The sequence below is a fragment of the Kryptolebias marmoratus genome, linkage group LG9, assembly GCF_001649575.2.
Source record: "Kryptolebias marmoratus isolate JLee-2015 linkage group LG9, ASM164957v2, whole genome shotgun sequence".
Lineage (NCBI taxonomy): Eukaryota > Metazoa > Chordata > Actinopteri > Cyprinodontiformes > Rivulidae > Kryptolebias > Kryptolebias marmoratus.
In genome coordinates this window covers 2,496,651-2,514,364 of record NC_051438.1, presented here as the reverse complement: position 1 = coordinate 2,514,364, position 17,714 = coordinate 2,496,651, and positions in this window count along the sequence as shown.

Genomic DNA, 17,714 nt, shown 5'->3' with positions numbered 1-17,714 from the left:
CTGCAAGCTGGCACGGTGCGAGATGGTTGGCTTCTTGGTGAGTAATTTTTCTCATCCTTATCTTTCTGATGCGCATGGAACCTGTGCGCCCCCACATGTCACTGTCTTTAAAGTCGCATTACTAATCAGTGCTTAAAGTGATCGACTTTCTGTTAATTGCTGCCTAAAATGCAGTTTCAGAGAATTCTACCAAGCCCTTGTTTGTTTCTGTGTGTATAGTAGTTCTGTAAATAAACACGTGCGTAAAGTGTGGAATGTGTCCGCCTTTCACCGGCGCACTGCTGTGTTCATTAACAAAGTAACAGTCAGTTCACAGTCTGTGAAGTTCTTCTTCTTTCCCTGTTTCGACATGATTTGCGATAGTGCAAAAACGACATTCCTCAGGTGCAGGGCATATTTAAATGAATTTGCATATTTATATGGAGGCGTGTCAAAGGAGGAGTCGGCCACTCTCTCATGTGCGCTCAATTCCACGTTGATTGTGATGTACAAAAGAAATGAGCGTGGATTCCGGCGTACGCACAGTTTGATACATCTGGATTTTTTTGTGCGTACGCAGTTTTCTGGATTTGACCTTACGCCACGTTTCAGTAAGAAATCCACGCAAGTCTTTGTACATGAGGCCCCAGGTCCCCATGATCCTGCATGGAAAAGCGGGCAAAACACACTGGATAGATGGATGTGTCAGTATGAAATAAAAAGTTTAAATTTGACATCTTTTAAGAACTAATAATTTTTAATAATAATTTAATAATAATTTTTAATATGTTGCGTATTTAAAATGAGCTGAAAAATATAATTCTTCCACATCAGCATCAGTTAATCTGTTATTGACCTCATGGTGTTTTAAAGAAAGTGGTGGATGTGCACTCAGCAGGATAACTTCAGTCTCGCCTAATTTAACTGCTCCTTTTCAGCCTGGCTTGTTCATGAAATTGATTAAGACCAGATGCTCAGTCAAGGCTTGGTCAAGCTCAACTTTAATTTCTTATCCTGGATTAGTCAGTTCTACTTTTGTGAATTGGCCCCCAGATCTAAAGTGTGATTTGGATTGATTACTCTGAAAACAGAGTTAAAAAAAAAAAAAGTTCAGAAACTCTCTTGAAATGTGTCATCAGTGAACATGGTTTCTTAATTCATCCTCAGGAATAACAAATAATTTAAAATTCAGCAGCACAAACATCAATATAAAACAAGACATAACATTTCACACCTGTGAGGATCTGGTGTTTTCTCCACCCTGCAGGTTGTGCCTGTGACTCTCCTTCCGCAGCTGTGGCTGATTTGCCCTGACGAGCATCACCTGTATTTAAGCCTCAGTCTGGGTTTAGACCTTTACTGGAGCATCGTGCTTTTTGGGTTAGGACCTGTAGCCACTCAGTTCTAACCAAGCTCGCTACCAAGCTAACCTGTCTTCTCTTTTACCTGTTTTCCTTCGCTTCAGGTTGTATGTTTTTGATCACTGGCTCCTACCCCCCACCTGGACGGCTCTGCAGCACTTACCTGGAAAACCTACCTTCTTCCCAGACTCCTGGATCCTTTCTCTCCTGGAAGGCCTCTGTCTCCTCCTGCTTCGCCTCTGTGCTCCTCAGCTCCTAGAAATTCGTAAGAAAGGCCATATTATCATCTCTCTCGAACAATTCTCTAGATTGCTTTGTGACCTGAAACTCACCTTGTCCTTCTTCGCCATTTCAGACCTCCTGGGTTCCCCCCCCCCCACGGACTGACACCTGTAAATAAAATCACTTACCTTTATTTTTGTATCTGTGTCTGGCTCTTCGGGTCCGCTCTTCAGATGCTTCCTGGTTCAAAACCAATGTTAAAGTTCACCCCCCACTCACACATGCATGTTCTCAATTACAAAACACACCTCCTCTTGATTAATATTTTAACTGTCAAAATGAATCACAACATTTATTCAAAGATTTATTTTCATTTAAATGTATATTTACTACATACAAGTTAAGGTTTAATCTTAAGTGACAATTTTCCTATTTAACCAGAATTTTTTACATTTGTTTTCCATATTTAAGACATCCAATACACTGGTAATATTAGATTTAATTAGTTAGTACCTTTTTGTATATCAGCAAATGTTTAGTAAATAACATATTTGAACAATGAAGTGAAATCACTTCATGGGAAAGAGTCAGTGAAATAATCCTCTGTCCCAACCAAAACAGCAGCTGGTTTAAATGAGTGACTTTGTTTTTACTCTTAAACTACAGTTTCAGAGCATTGTAAAAAACTCATGAGTGGCTTTGTGTTTACTGTAATTATATCAATAAAGACGTGTAAAGTTGGAATTGTCTCAGCCTCAAAAATGCATTCCAGCATCTTTCATAAGTTTTGATTGTGCTGAGAAAATTATCAACCATTTACAAGTTTAAATGGTGATGTAACAGGAGACGTGTTTCATGTGCACAGATCCACTTTTATCAGGCTGTATAAAAGAAACATCCTTCAACTCATGCATACAGGTTTGTTTGTTTTCTCAATTTAAGCATATGCCATGTTTCAGTAGAAAATTCACACAAGTCTTTGTGCTTTTTTCTCTTTAATTATCTTTCTCCAGTTAAATTTTTATTATGTCCTGATACATAAAATCCTAGAAAGGAAAGAGGGTAGACTTTTTTTCTTATGTTCATATATCAATAATATCACAGATGGTTGTCAGGCTTGGTCAGAAGCTGAGGACCATCTAGATTCTAGAAGAACGATCCTTGAAGGCACTGAACAAAAAGTCTGAGGTACATTATATCTCTGATCCATATATCTGATGGGTGTATTTGTTTTTTGGTAAAAATAGAAACTACAGAACTTTGAAAACTGCAAAAGCCACAAATAAGGTTAGTCAAATTTATTAACTCTTTTTTTTTTATTCTGTCTCCTTTTTATTGTTTTTTTTTAACTTAAAGTAAAAGTTATTCTGTAGAGCCCAGATATGACATGAACCAGAGTTGTCGTGAGAGCAGCACAGAGAACCAGACACGGAGACAGCATAAAAGTTAAGTGTTTTTATTTACAGGTGGAGTATTTACAGTGGAGGAACAACCAGGAGGATCTGCAACGGCATGAAGGAGCAAGGTGAGTCTCGGGTACAGGTCAGTTAGTTTGAACAAGGCGAGATTCTTGAGAGTAATACTTTTTGTCTTACAAATCCGATGGGGCGACACGGCGTGGAGGCGAAGCAGAGGTAATCCAAGAGGAAGAGGAGTTCAGTAATCAAGGAGCAGGTAAGTTCACCGGGCAGGTTGCAAAGGTAAATTCCAGGTATACAAAAACAGCAAGCAAAAAGGCAGCATAACCTGGAGCAAAGGATAAGCACAAAAAGCGAGGTTAACGTAACCATAGCTTAATAACAGGGCTTAAAAGGCTGAGGCTCTAACCCATTAAGCGTGATGCTCCAGCGAAGAGCTTCTTCTTCTTCTTCTTCTCAGGTTTTTTGGCGGTTGGCAAAAAACTTTTCGTAGCATTACCGCCACTTACTGGTCTGGAGTGTGGTTCATGATGGTCTAAACAACTATCTTCATCTATAAATATTCTACTATAATTCTATCTATATTTTCACCTTCCCCCTTGACTCTTACGTACTTGTGCTCCTCTTTGATTATCATATCTATATTCTCACACCCTCACTATAATTAAATTCTGTGAAATAATTTAGTTTTTTTAAGATATCTAATAATTATTTGTATTTGTTTACTCCCTAAATTCTTCCTCAAAATATCTACTAAATTAACCTTTTCCTTAATCCTTTCAAACTCTCTCTTCATATATCCTCTCTCTGCTTCATATTTATGGCATTCTAATATAACATGTTCTATGGTTTCATATTTATCACAATAATCACATTTACCAGTCTTATGTTTTTGAATTTTAAACAGTGTATAATTAAGTCCTGTATGTCCAAATCTTAATCTTGTTATCACTCTTTCCTCCTTTCTATTTCTTCTTCCATTTCTTTTTTCTCCTACTTTTCCCTGAATTTTATAAAACCATCTTCCTTTTTTATCTTCATCCCATCTTTTTTGCCAGACTTTCATCAAATTCTCTTTAGCAATACTCTTTCCTTCCGACTTACTTATCTTGACTGTAATGCTAACAGGATTTTTAATTGCCCTCTTTGCCATTTTATCTGCCTTCTCGTTTCCATCTACCCCAATATGTGCTGGAACCCACACAAATATTACCATCATCCCCATGTTTTGTATTCTGAATAGTGTATGATATATTTCTAATAAAATGTCCATTCTACTATCTGTTTGATTGTTTTTAATACTTAATAAAGCAGAGCTTGAATCTGAGCATATTATTGTTTTTAATGGTTTTATTTCCTCTACCCATTGTAAAGCTAGTAATATTGCTAACATTTCTCCTGTGTATACTGATGTCCCATCTGTAATTCGTTTCCCTATTTTTATATTAAATTCCGGAACTACAAACGCTATACCTGTTTTCTCAGTTATTTTTGATGCATCAGTATATATTTGAATGTATTGATAATACTTATTTAAATATAATTGTACCAAATCCCTATCTATGATGCATGATTTATCTAGTTTCTTTTCCATTACTGACATATCTACCTTTGCTTCTGGTAGAATCCATGGTGGTATAATTGATACTGGTGTTGTTTGACTAATTTCTAATTTATTCATTTTAAATTTTTCAATTTTATTTTTGATTGACCATCCATAACTCCTCAATTCTTTCTTTTCTTTTTCCCAACATGGATTTAAAATTTCCAGCGTTGGATGATCCACATTATTTCCTTGCAAATTTAGCCAATAGTTAATTTCTAATTTTGTTCTTCTTAAATCTAATGGCATTTCTCCCATTTCTATTTCTAAGGCTGCTACTGGTGTGGTTTTAAATGCTCCAGTACATAATCTTAGTGCCTGATTTTGGATAGTATCTAATTTAACCAAATGAGTTTTAGCTGCTGCACTATAAACTAGACAACCAAAGTCTATGTTGGATCTTATCATTCCTGCATAAATCTGTTTTAGTGATTTCCTATCTGCTCCCCAATCACTGCCAACCAAACACCTCATAATATTCAAAATTTTCTTACATTTATCTACAATTTTTTTAATATGTATATGCCATTTTAATTTTTCATCAAACCATAATCCTAAAAATTTTACACACTTTACCTGCTCTAACTCTTGTTTATATAATTTCAGTTTAATTCCCTTATTTATTTTTTTCTGTGTAAATATCATTACTTTTGTTTTATCAACTGAGAACCTAAATCCCCATTGCAACGCCCAATTCTCTATTTCAATAATAACCTCTTGTATTTTTCTAACAATAAAATCAACGTTTTTTCCTCTTTTCCAGACAGCTCCATCGTCTGCAAAAAGTGAACAACCCATGTCTTTTCCAATGTCTCTAAATACGTCATTTATCATAATTGAAAATAATAATGGACTTATAATACTCCCCTGTGGAGTTCCATTTTCTACTATATATTTTCCTGAAATACCTTCTCCTATTCTAACTTGTATTTTCCTATTCGTTAAAAAGTCTTTAATCCAATTAATCATTCTTCCTTTAATTCCCATCTTATTTAATTTGATCAATAATCCATCAATCCACATCATGTCATATGCTTTTTCTATATCAAAAAATATTGCCACTACACTTTCTTTATTTACTTGAGCTCTTCTAATGTCATGTTCTAAGCAAAGCGTTGGATCATTAGTGCTCCTTCCTTTTCGAAATCCACTTTGATATTTTGATATATATCCTTTACTATTCAAATAGTATCCTAATCTATTATTAATCATTTTTTCCATTATTTTACATAAATTTGATGTTAGAGCTATTGGTCTGTAATTTTCTGGGTTTGAGTGATCTTTCCCTGGTTTTGCTATTGGTATTATAATCGATTCCTTCCAATTTATTGGCAATTGTCCCTCCATCCAGATTTTATTATATAATTGTAATATTATATCTTTAGATTTTTCACTGAGTTGCCTTATCATTCTATACCATATTTGATCTTTACCTGGTGCCGTGTTTTTTGTCTTCTTAAGTGCATTATTCAATTCCATTTTTGTAAACTCAATATTCAACAGATTATTTGTTTCTTCATCACTCTTTATTAAATCTTTATATATACTTTTTGTATGTTCTCTTCCTTTTCTTTCCTTTTCACTAATATTATTTGAACTATGAATTTTACTAAACGTTCTTGCCAATATTTCAGCTTTGTCTTCATCACTTATTATAATTGTATCATCTATTTTTAGTATAGGATATTCAAATTCTCTTTTTATACCATTCATTCTTTTGATTACTTTCCAAATGTTCTCAATTTTTGTTTCTTTCCCTATCGAGTTACAAAATTTTTTCCAATATCCTCTTTTTGCATTTTTAATAGTTTTCCTTACTATTGCTTGTTTTCTTTTATACTCAATTAAATTCCTATAAATTGGATTATGTTTGAGTGCCTTAAATGCTTTATTTCTTAATTTAATTGCTTCTTTGCACTCATTTGTCCACCAAGGCACCATTTTCTTATCATTCTTACTTCCTGATTCCTTTATAGATTTAGCTGCTGCTTCTGTTATTATCTTACAAATGGTTAAATTTACTTCATTTATATCCATATTTATATCTACATTTTCTAAATTTAATTGACTCAAATATCTAAATTTAATCCAGTCTGCCTTATTAAAGTTCAACTTTTTCCCCTGCTTTATATTCCTATTACTTAAATTTAGCCCTACTCTTACTGTTATGGGATAATGATCGCTACCTATTGTAGTTTCTTTATTAATGCACCATTCACATACACCAGCTAAAATATTTGAAACAATTGTTAAATCAATAACTGATTCTGTCCCCGCTCTTATGTTAATTCTTGTTCCCCTTCCATCATTAATACACACTAGATTTTTCATTTCCATTAATTCTTCTATAACTTGTCCGTTTTTATCATTACTTTTACTCCACAATGTACTATTTGCATTAAAATCTCCACACCAAATTACCTTCCCTTCCAGATATTCAGTTAATTCCTCCATTGTATCAATCGTTAGTATTTTACATGGATTATAAAAATTTATTATTTTAAATTTACCTTCTTCTCCCCATATCTCAATTACTACATATTCTAGTTCTTTCCCTTTTCCTAATACCTGATATTGTATTCCTTTTTTAATAAATATTCCACATCCTCCTCCATTTCCCTCTGTTCGATCTCTTCTTACACTCTCATATCCTTTTATCACAAAATCTAATGATGTTTTTAACCATGTTTCCTGAACACAAATAATTTCCGGTTGTTCTTCAAGCTCATCAATGTAACCTTTAAATTCCTGTCCGTTAGCGATTAAACTTCTTGCATTCCATTGTAATATTAGCATGACCCGTTTTCACCTGGTGGTTCTGATCTCCCATCTTCCTCCAACTTTTTATTTATGTTTTCCCATGATCCCTCTTTAAAGCCCAAAAACTTTTCAGCTCCTCTCACTATTATTTTAATCTTCTCAGTTTTGTGTTTGGCTTGGTCAGTGCAGTTGATAACATAAGCTATGAATAATATCAGTTTTTCTACTGGTATTGTGACTTTATCTTCCATCTGAACTTTGTTTTGTTTTACATTTTGATTCCCTGTTTGTTCAATCTCTCTTTTTTCCTGTTCCTTCACATTTTTAACTGCTTCTGCATAACTTATGTTTTTATTCGTTTTAATCTGTACGATTTCTTTTGCTCTCTTCCTTACTTCACATCCTCCAAACGTGACTGTGATTTCCTCCACAGTTACAACATTTCTCTTGCACTTCTTCCTTACACTCTTCTATCTTATGCTCTTCTCCACATTTTGGACATCTCTGCTTCCCTTTACACACTGCTGCTATGTGTCCATACCTTTGGCATTTGAAGCACCGAAGTGGTGGAGGTACATATGGCCTGACCTGAAAATTGAGGTATCCTATTTTAATGTTTCTTGGTAACTCCTTATCTTCGAACTCAACCAGTATTGACAGACTTTCAACTCTTTCTCCATTCACTGTTTTTAACAATCTTTTCAAGCTGTACACTTTTGCCCCTGCAACACTTTTCTTAATTTTATCAAGATCTTCACCCAGCGAAGAGCTGGAACCAACTGGAGGCTTAAATACCGGTGCTGCTCATTAGGTGGAAACTGCTTCAGCTGGGAAGGAAGGATTAACGGTACTGCCAGCAGGGCGGAGGCAAAACTCCAGATCCCCACAAGATAGATAAATGCTGAAGGAAAGATGAGCATGGGGGAGGATAAGTTTAGGTGGAGTAAACAAAGTAAAGCTTTTAATCTGTAAATGGAGAAGGCTAATGGTCATTTAAGCATTAAAACCCCCCTCTGTCTGTCTGCTCTTTGTGTCTCCTTAATGCTTCTTAAACATTTATGAAGGCTGATAACAATGAGGGAGTGTAGCTACGCAGAGTAATCAAATCACTCCTGGTTATTGGGCTGCACTCGGAAACAGAGATAGGGAGGGGAGAGCACAAGATGGGGGACTGGGAATTAAAAGGAAAAAACATAATGTCACTGTGGGAAACAGAAACACAAATAGCTGAAGACAAATAAAACTATATTAGCTCCGAACATGGTCCTCTTGCAGTGTGTAAAGTGGCATTATGGTAGCACAATGCTGTCAGAATATTCTACACTGTAAACTCATCTCTCTGTTACTTTCCTCACACAACAGCATGGGCTCATTTTTTCAGTTTGTTAACTGAAATGACAAATTCATATCCAAGAAAATCCAGTTTACCAAACTGAGCCTTCCAGATGGTTGTAAAATTAATTTAAAATAAATAATTTAAAAATTTTAAAAATTAATTTAAAATAAATAAAACCCTGTAAAACCCTGATCTGATAAATAAGCAACTATTTGTCTTTTGTGCTTTGCATTAAAGGTGGCATGGCAAGGCAGTGGTTAGAGATGTTCACCTCCCAGTCTTGCTGTGTGGAGGGAATAGAGAAACTGTCAAACTTAAGAGACAGATAAAACAAATACTAACAAAGAGCCCAGAACAACTCCAAAGAGATTAGCGGTGAACTCCAAAGTCAATGCACATTAGTGTCAGTTAGTACCTGTAGAGGCAAGCTTATAACACATTGATTAATCAATCAAGAAATTATTTAATATATTCATAAATTGATTTTGCACTCATTGGGGCACCACCCATTTACCGGGAATTATGATATTATTATCTAATAAATTATTAGTCTCATAAGCGTTTAAAGTCATGAATTCTTGACTTTGAAGGGATCATAAAAAAACACACATAAAATGCTACACTGAGAGCTTTTTATAGATTATCAATTTATTTATAGAATGGAAAATTACAACTTCTATTGCAAATGGTGAATAATGAGGGTCTGGTCTGGACCTGATACCAGAAATATATGGTTAAAATGTAATAAAATGAGTGGCAGTGGCTCAAGAGGTAAGGGTTTGTCCTGTAACCAGTAGGGTTGCCGGTTGTCAGTCTCAGCCATTGTGTCCTTGGGACACCTTGGGCAAAACACTTCACACTTCACCTGCCTTGCCTACTGGTGGTGGTCAGAGGGCTCAGTGGCACCAGTGTGATGGCAGCCTCACTTCTGTCAGCCCGCCCCAGGGCAGCTGTAGCTTACCGCTATCAGTGTGTATCAGAATGTAGTGTGAATCTTTTTGGACTAGGTAAAGCGCAAGCCATTTACCATTTACAAAAATGTTTGACTAAGGTAAATAAAGCACAGTTGGGATCATGTTTGACATATCTTGATATTCTGAGGCATAAGAGGTAATCAATAATAAATTTTGGCAGGTGTCAGTATACTACACTCCTGATCAAAATCTTAAGACCAGTCAAAAAATTGCAAGAATTTGCATTTTGCACTATTGGATCTTAAGAAGGTTCTAAGTGGAGCTTCACAATGTTAAAAGAAGAAATCAGCGTAAGAGACAAAAACTTTTGAGCGGGGAATTAATTGAAAACTGCATTTACACTCAAACATGATTTTTTTCAGCTGATCAAAAGTTTAAGACCATAGTCTTTAAAAGCCAAAAGCTGTGCAAAAATCTGGATTCCATGTCATTTTCTGTCAAGTCTTTACACTGTCAAGACCTCCTGATGGCAAAAGCAAAAAAGCTCACTGACTTTGAACGTTGTAAACTGATTCTGCACAAACTGATTCTGCATGCTCTTCTACGTCTTATGACAAATGGACTCCTTTTTATCGATTGCAGCAGCAATCTTCCATGAGTTTTGAGCCACTTGATTATCTTCGTGATAGAGGGATCATATAAATTCAGATACAGGTGAACCTGACCAGACTGTGTGGTTCTGAAGGTAAGTTAGACCTCTCTAGGTGACTAGGATGGAGAGAGGGTGCACAGATTTGAAGAAAACCACCTGAGGATTCTGGAAATCTGCAAACCAGAGGGATGATATTTTCGGTGGTTCTGTGGGTACAGTTCAGTCCAACAAGCAGGATGTGATCATGGGCAGAGTCTTGATTAGAGTAATTCTGACTATCTGTCACTTTCTGTCTAACTGTGTCTGAATTAAAGTGCCAATTTGTACTGGATACGATTATTAAACTTTGAAAAAGTGTCTAGTGATGAGCAAATTACAAAAGGCTGCAAAACATGAATAAAGAAAAACTCTTGTCAAAAACATGACACGAACAAAAGAATAACAATCTAAACTTAAGAGTGAAGCAGCAAATAGGTTAAGAGCAACTAAAAGAGCAAATCTGTGCCACATGCACAGTTTTGAATGACGCGTGTGAGCATGTTTTATGGCCGATTCCTGTTTCCTATTTAATCAGACAGATTTCTGACCGGCCTCAGAACCCTGCAGAATCACACAAGAGGGGAACGGGTGTGATTCAGTCTTTTGTGACATGACACTCAATAGGTCTGCTTAAAAAAGGAAGAAAAAAGAGAAAGGTTTTGCAAAACATGTTTTCACATCCCCCTGCGCAGAATTGCCACCTTAGCGTAGTAGTGGTTTGAGTACCCCTGTAACCCTGAGGGATATGTTGTCTGAGGTTTCAGCTTCTAGTAGTCGCCTGCTTAGAAAACGAAGACAAGTAAACAGAAGAAGACCTGTGAATTCATCGTTACTAGCTTGAGTGTTCACGATAGGCTCCACTTTGGGGGAGGAGCTGTGGAGGGAGGAGCTGTGGTGGGAGGGCTGGAGCACACCAGAGAGCAAAGGGGAAGGACCTGTAAGGTCGGCTTGTTTCAATTTTCAGGCCAAGTCCATGGTTTTCTCAGAACTCCCTACTGCAGCTTTAATATGTTTCAAATTAAATGTTTCAGATTAAATCACACAAGTTTCTTCCTAACACATTCAAAGAAATAACAGTTCAGACTCCAATTTCTAGGTAAAATTATGCTGTAACTAAATATATATATATATATATTGCCCCCCCCCCCACACACACACACATATATGCATATATGTGTGTGTGGGGGGGGGGTTTCTTAGAAGCTGGAAAGAAAAACTCACTGAGGCACATCAATATATCAGTCCCTGTGAGCTGAAACTGAAGCAGAAATTAGTCAACAAAATTTCAAAATAAAACAGAATAAAAGCAAAGTATAAAATTTCATATTTTTATGGATTAGTTTAATACTGTCAGCGGTGGAGGTGATGACGGAGGGGAACCCAGAGCGCAGACTCATTGAGAAAACAAAAAATAATTTAATAAACTAAAGAACAAACAAAAAACAAAAAGTTGACATGGCAGCAAAAATATAAACATAAACTAAATCAACAACTAAGGCAGAAACTTATATAACCAGGAGCAGGAGCAGGAGCAGGAACAGCACCAGGAATAGGATGGAATCATAAAAACACAAGCAACAACACACAATGAACCAGCAGAGTATTGGAAGAAGTGACCGGGTTTTAAACACTGAGGTTGACGAGGTAAGTGGGAACAGGTTAGTGGAGATAATGATGGGCAGGTGGAGATGGGCGTGGCAGGGAAACCGAGAGGGAGACTCAGGAGGAGTGAATGAAAACACAAACATGAGGGACAAAGACAGAACCCAAACAGAACAAACCAAAAAGATAAACAAAACCAAATAACCAAACAAAAAATAAACAAAACAAAAACAAAGAAAAAAAAAAAAAAACACAAATACAACAACCTATTGTTATCTTGAGCAGAAGTCTGTGGGAGTTAGGTTTCCCAGAGATGTAAGTAGCATTTGAATCAACAATTTTGTTTTAATGTTTCTGGTCTGGAGACAGGATGTCTTTCCCTACTTAATCCCTTTGAAACAACCAATAGAAATACAAGATTCTAGACCTCTGCCTGGATTAAAAGAGATCCTTATCTATGAATTGTTCCTGGTGCAAAAGAGTGAAATGTATCTAAGGGTCCTTAGGTGCAAAGAGGGCTGTAGGCAGAAAGGGGGAAGTCAAAAGGTCTTTGTAGATGCAGGAGTGAGTAGGAAAGAGCCAGACAACGATGTGAAAATTCTCCTACAACAGGGACACTACACACCATCCATCATAGTTTGAAAGTGGACTTAATGGAATAAGAATGAGGAGAACACCAAATCATAAAACTCTATACTAGAATTTGCTAAAATGCATGTTAGGAAGCTACAAAGCTTCTAAGAAAATGTCCTTTGGTCAGGTGAGTCCAAACAAGCTTTTTGGCAACAAGTCCCATCAGCTATATATTTACATACACCAAAAAAATGTACAAAAAAGAAGACATTGTATCTATAGTGAAACATGGAGGAGTCTCAGTGATGTTCTGGGGCTGCTTTGCTGGATCTGGCTCAGGGTGTCTAAAATCTGTTCAGGGTCCAATGAAATCTCAAGACTATCAAGACATTCTGGAGGTCAATGTGCCTGTGTGTGCAATGTGTGTCAGTGTCAGAAAGCTTGGTCCCAGTCACAGATCATGGGTCCTTCAACAGGATAATGACCCAAAACACACAGCTAAAGACCCCCAAGAATGGCTCAGAACAAAACATTGGACTGTTCTGAACTGGGGTGGCACAACAGCACGGTGATTAGACACTTCTACTTCATTCCTCAGATATTTTCTCACTCTCAAAACATGCCATTGAATATTCAAGTCAAAAACCTCATTGCCATCTCTGCTAGACATTTTCATACCTCCACTGGTATGTCATCAGGCCCAACTGCCTTCCTCTTCTTCATCCTCTTCAAAGGTTTCCAGACTTCATCTTTACTAACCCTTTCCACTTCCTGGTCCACAGTTTCTGTGACCTCTACTCTTCTTTCCCTTTCATTTTCTTCATTCATCAGCTCCTCAAAGTGCTCCTTCCATCTTCCCATCACACTCTCCTCGCTTGTTAGAACATTAACATTTCTATCTTTAACAAGCCTAACCTGCTGCACATCCTTTCCAGCCTGATCCCTCTGTCTTGCCAATCAATAAAAGTCTGTCTCTCCCTCCTTAGTGTCAAGCCTCTTGAACAACTCATTATACGCCTCCTGTTTTGACTTTGCTACCTCCCTCTTTGTCCTATGTTGCATCTCCCTATATTCCTGTCTACTCTCTTCAGTCCTTTCACTGTCCGTTTTCTTCCTGGCTAACCTCTTCCTGATGATTACTTCCAGCAGTTTACTATACCACCACCAGGTTTTCTTATTGTCTTTTATTATCTTCCTACCTGTCTGTTTAATCAATGTTGCTATCATAGCCCAGTCAACTGGAAGCTCTTTCTTACCACCCAAAGCCTTTAACAGCTCCTTTCTGAACTCCTCACAACATTCTTCCTTCCTCTACTTTCAACGTTTGGTCCTCTTCTCTGCCTTTACTCTTTTCTTCTTCATCACCACAACACTCATCCTACACACCACCATCTGATGCTGACTGGCCACACTCTCCACTGCCACAACCTTATAGTCCACAATCTTTCTCAGGTTACCTCTTCTACACAGAATGTAGTCTACCTGCATACTCCTGCCTCCACTTTTATAAGTCACCCTGTGTTCTTCCCTTTTTTGAAAAATCCTCCCTCTTTTGAAAATTTCTCTTCTGCATCACATCCAACCTGTGGAGCATAACCACTGACCACATTCAGCATTAAACCTTCTACTTCTACCTTCAGACACATTATCCTATCTAACACTCTTTTCATCTCAACTACGTTCCTTGCTAACTCCTCCTTCAGGACAACCCCTACTCCATTACTCTTCCTATCCACACAATGGTAAAACAGCTTAAACCCTGTCCCAATGCTGCAAGCCTTGTTGCCCTTCCACTGGGTTTCTTGTACACATAACACATCTACCTTCCGTCTTCTGCATCATATCAGCCAGCTATCTACCTTTGCCTGTAATTGTTCCTTTGTTTAGAGCTGCTACCCTCAGTCCTACACACTTGACTTTCCTCTTCTCTCTGTTTCCTGCCCAATTTCCCTAATCTTGGTCTAATTTATTTACAAAAAAAAAAAAAGACTAGAACTGCAAGCAGTTATCAACGGGTTCCAAGCCTCCATGTTCTGCCCCTATCTGCACGCTCTGCTCCCGACGTCCCACCGGGGTGGCTTTGCCGCGTCTCTCTGCAAGTGGACTGAGTCGAAAGTTGTCAGGACGATGCGTACTCAAAGGTGCTCCGTAAGACGCAATGGTATAATTTCTTCAGAAAGCTTGGGAAGGAAAAGCTAACTGCCATTTTATACCACACAGAGCCAAAGAAATAAATTCATATAAAATCTATTATTCATTCAAAACTTCTCAGATGGTCAAGTCTACAACTGTAATAATATGCATTTATCTCCATGTCCCTAGAAGATATGCATTCTCAATAGAAAATTGTTCAATGCGATTTTATGGCACACTTGGTCAAGTAATTAAATTCATAAAAAATCAATAGTACATAAAAACATTACCAAAATATTCACAGATGATCAAGTCTACATCTGTAAAAATATGCATTTATTTCCATGTCCCTAGTTTCAATGCTGTTTCAGTAAAAAAATGTTAACTGTAATTTAATAACACAATGAGCCAAATAAATATTCATAAAAAAAACATAACTCTTCCAAAAATTACCAAAATATTTTCTAATGACCATGCCTACATGTGGAATAATACTCTTTTATTTCTATGCTCCTGGATGGAACGCATTCTTTATGAAAAATTGATAACTTTGTTTTCATGATGTCCTGCAAAAAATCATAGAGAGATTGCGACTTTATCATAAAATTTGCCAAATATTCTCACATCACCGTGTGTATATGTGGAATAATGTTTTTTTTCATGCAAAATTCATAATTCAAAATCTGTTCACATTGTTTGGTTAGCCAGTGGTCCAGTCATATCACGTGAAGTTTCGCTTTTTTTGGCTTTAAGCGTCGGGAGGAGTTAACGAAAGTAGGTTCCGCATATTTTGTGAGTTTTCTCCTAATTAACATAATTTTTTACATTTTTCTTCAAAACTCACGTAAAAAGGCATGGTTTACCGAACACACCAGAATAGAGATACTGTGCGTACATCTAATAGTCGTGAAAGAATTCGCAAAAAGGCATTTCTTGTTGTAACAGCACCATCTAGAGGTAAAATTTTGCAACTTTTGCCTCAAACTTAGATTCTGTAATAGATGGGTAATTTCTGCAAAGTTAAAGTTCGATTTGGCTGAGTTCAAAACTCAAAAGTGAGATAGCATATAAGCCACACCCACTTCATTATAATATTCAATATATCATCTTAAGATGCGGTCTTAATCATCTGTACCAAGTTTGGTGTATATCCATCAAGCGGTTATTCAGATATAAACTTTTTGAAATTATAGCGCCCCCTATCGGTAAAACTGTATAAAATTTAATACAAAGTGGCAACATCTCATCCACTATTAGGATCTAAATGTTTTTTCCAGAATCTTGAAGTATGGCGGAGATATTCATAGTTAACCGTTGTGCTAGCTAGCGCTGAAGTTTTTAGTATTGCGTCACTCGCACAAATTTCAAAATTTTTGAAACATTTTCATCATTGCTTCAGCAGACCGGCCTTCAGATGTTATGTAATAAGTTTCAAGTTAATCCAGCTCATAATGTGGGAGAAATTTTCGAAAGTAGGTTTTGCCTTTATCGCGCTATAGCAAAAAATCTAGTTAGGCGGAAGTGGGCGTGGCTAGTGTAACAGTGATGCAGAATCATCCAAAGATTAAGGTCTCATCAAGATTTTAAGTGTAGGACTTACAGTTTAGGAGTTATTCGCAAAAACACTGTCCTTTGTTTTAGCGCCCCCTAGGTATGGGACAATATGATTTTTTTTTGTCTGAGTAGCGGTAGGGTTTTTCTATCAGACTGCCTTATGGGCTTTTTCCCAGCATTTTCTCGTTTTTTCTGGCCAACTAGTTTTACCGGAGAAGGATAATAATAATAATACACACTCATGAAAAATCTGTATAAAAACAATAGGGTTCCCTGCTCCGCTGGGAGCAGGCGAATGGCCATGCCTTGTATTGGCCGTCCGCTCGCTTCTGCGGGCTTGATACCCTGAAAAACAAAAGGCTGACATGGCAGCAAAACTTAATACAAAAACTTACAATGGAACATGAGGGGGGACACATGGAGCAGGTCCTGACTGTGGCGTGAACACACAAAGCAGTTACAAGACAGAGATAAACCAGCAAGTCGTGAAAGCTAAGGAACAGATTATATAGACAGAGGCTGACGAGGAAGTGGGCATAGGTGACTGATTAGTAACTAAGATCAAGTGCAGATGGGTAAGGCAGAGTGACATGGAAAACTACTGAGCTGAGGGCAGGTGAATAGTTGAGCAGGGAACACATGATAAAACTTATCACACATAACAACAAGACAGAATCACAATAGCAACAAGAACACACAGAAACACAACAACCTAAAACCAGACTAAACTACGAGAACATATTAACAAAAAAAACGAAGAAAAAAACTAAACACAAGGATTGCAAGCAATAAAAAAAATTACAAAAAAAAATCCAGACAGAATCAAGATGGATGGAGATGCAAAATTGTTTCTACAAGATCTAGAAGGTGGTATCAGCTTTTGGGGACCATTTAAATAGGGCTGTTAGAGGAGCTACAACATTACTGTAGTTTGTATGAATCATTCATAGGAATAGTTAAAAACCTAAGAACCTCTGTAGCGGCTTGCTTGTTGTGGGTTTTCAGTGACTCACATAGCTTTAACTGAGCATGTGCAATCCACCCTCAGCACATCGTTGACTAAATCCTGAAAGACTGCAGGAGCATTTATGAGACCAAAAGGCAAGACCAAAAAACTCAAAATGGCCTAGCAGTGTGTTGGAAGGGCTTTGTCATTAATCTCCTTTCATTTTGCAAACCAGATATGTGTTTCTGAGGTCTAATTTGGTACAAATTGTGACATTTGATGATGGTGTGAACACTGAGCTGATAAGAGGAAGTCGGTACTTGTTTTAATGGTTACAATATTAAAGCCTTCTAAACTCAATGCAAAGTCTGAGTGAGCCATGCATTTTGTTAACAAGAAATATCCAGCACCCACTGAAGAGGAAGATGGTAGATTGATGCCAGCTGCTAATTGGGGCCTGCCAGCAGTGCATGCAGGCCTCTATTACTCTACACCGAATAAGGTGTCTCTTTATTATTATTATATATTATTCTTCCGTTACCCTTAATGCAGCCCGAACCGGGCAAAGAACCCCCACAAATTTTATATCAGAACGACCGGCTCGGTCTCAGCATGAGGGCTA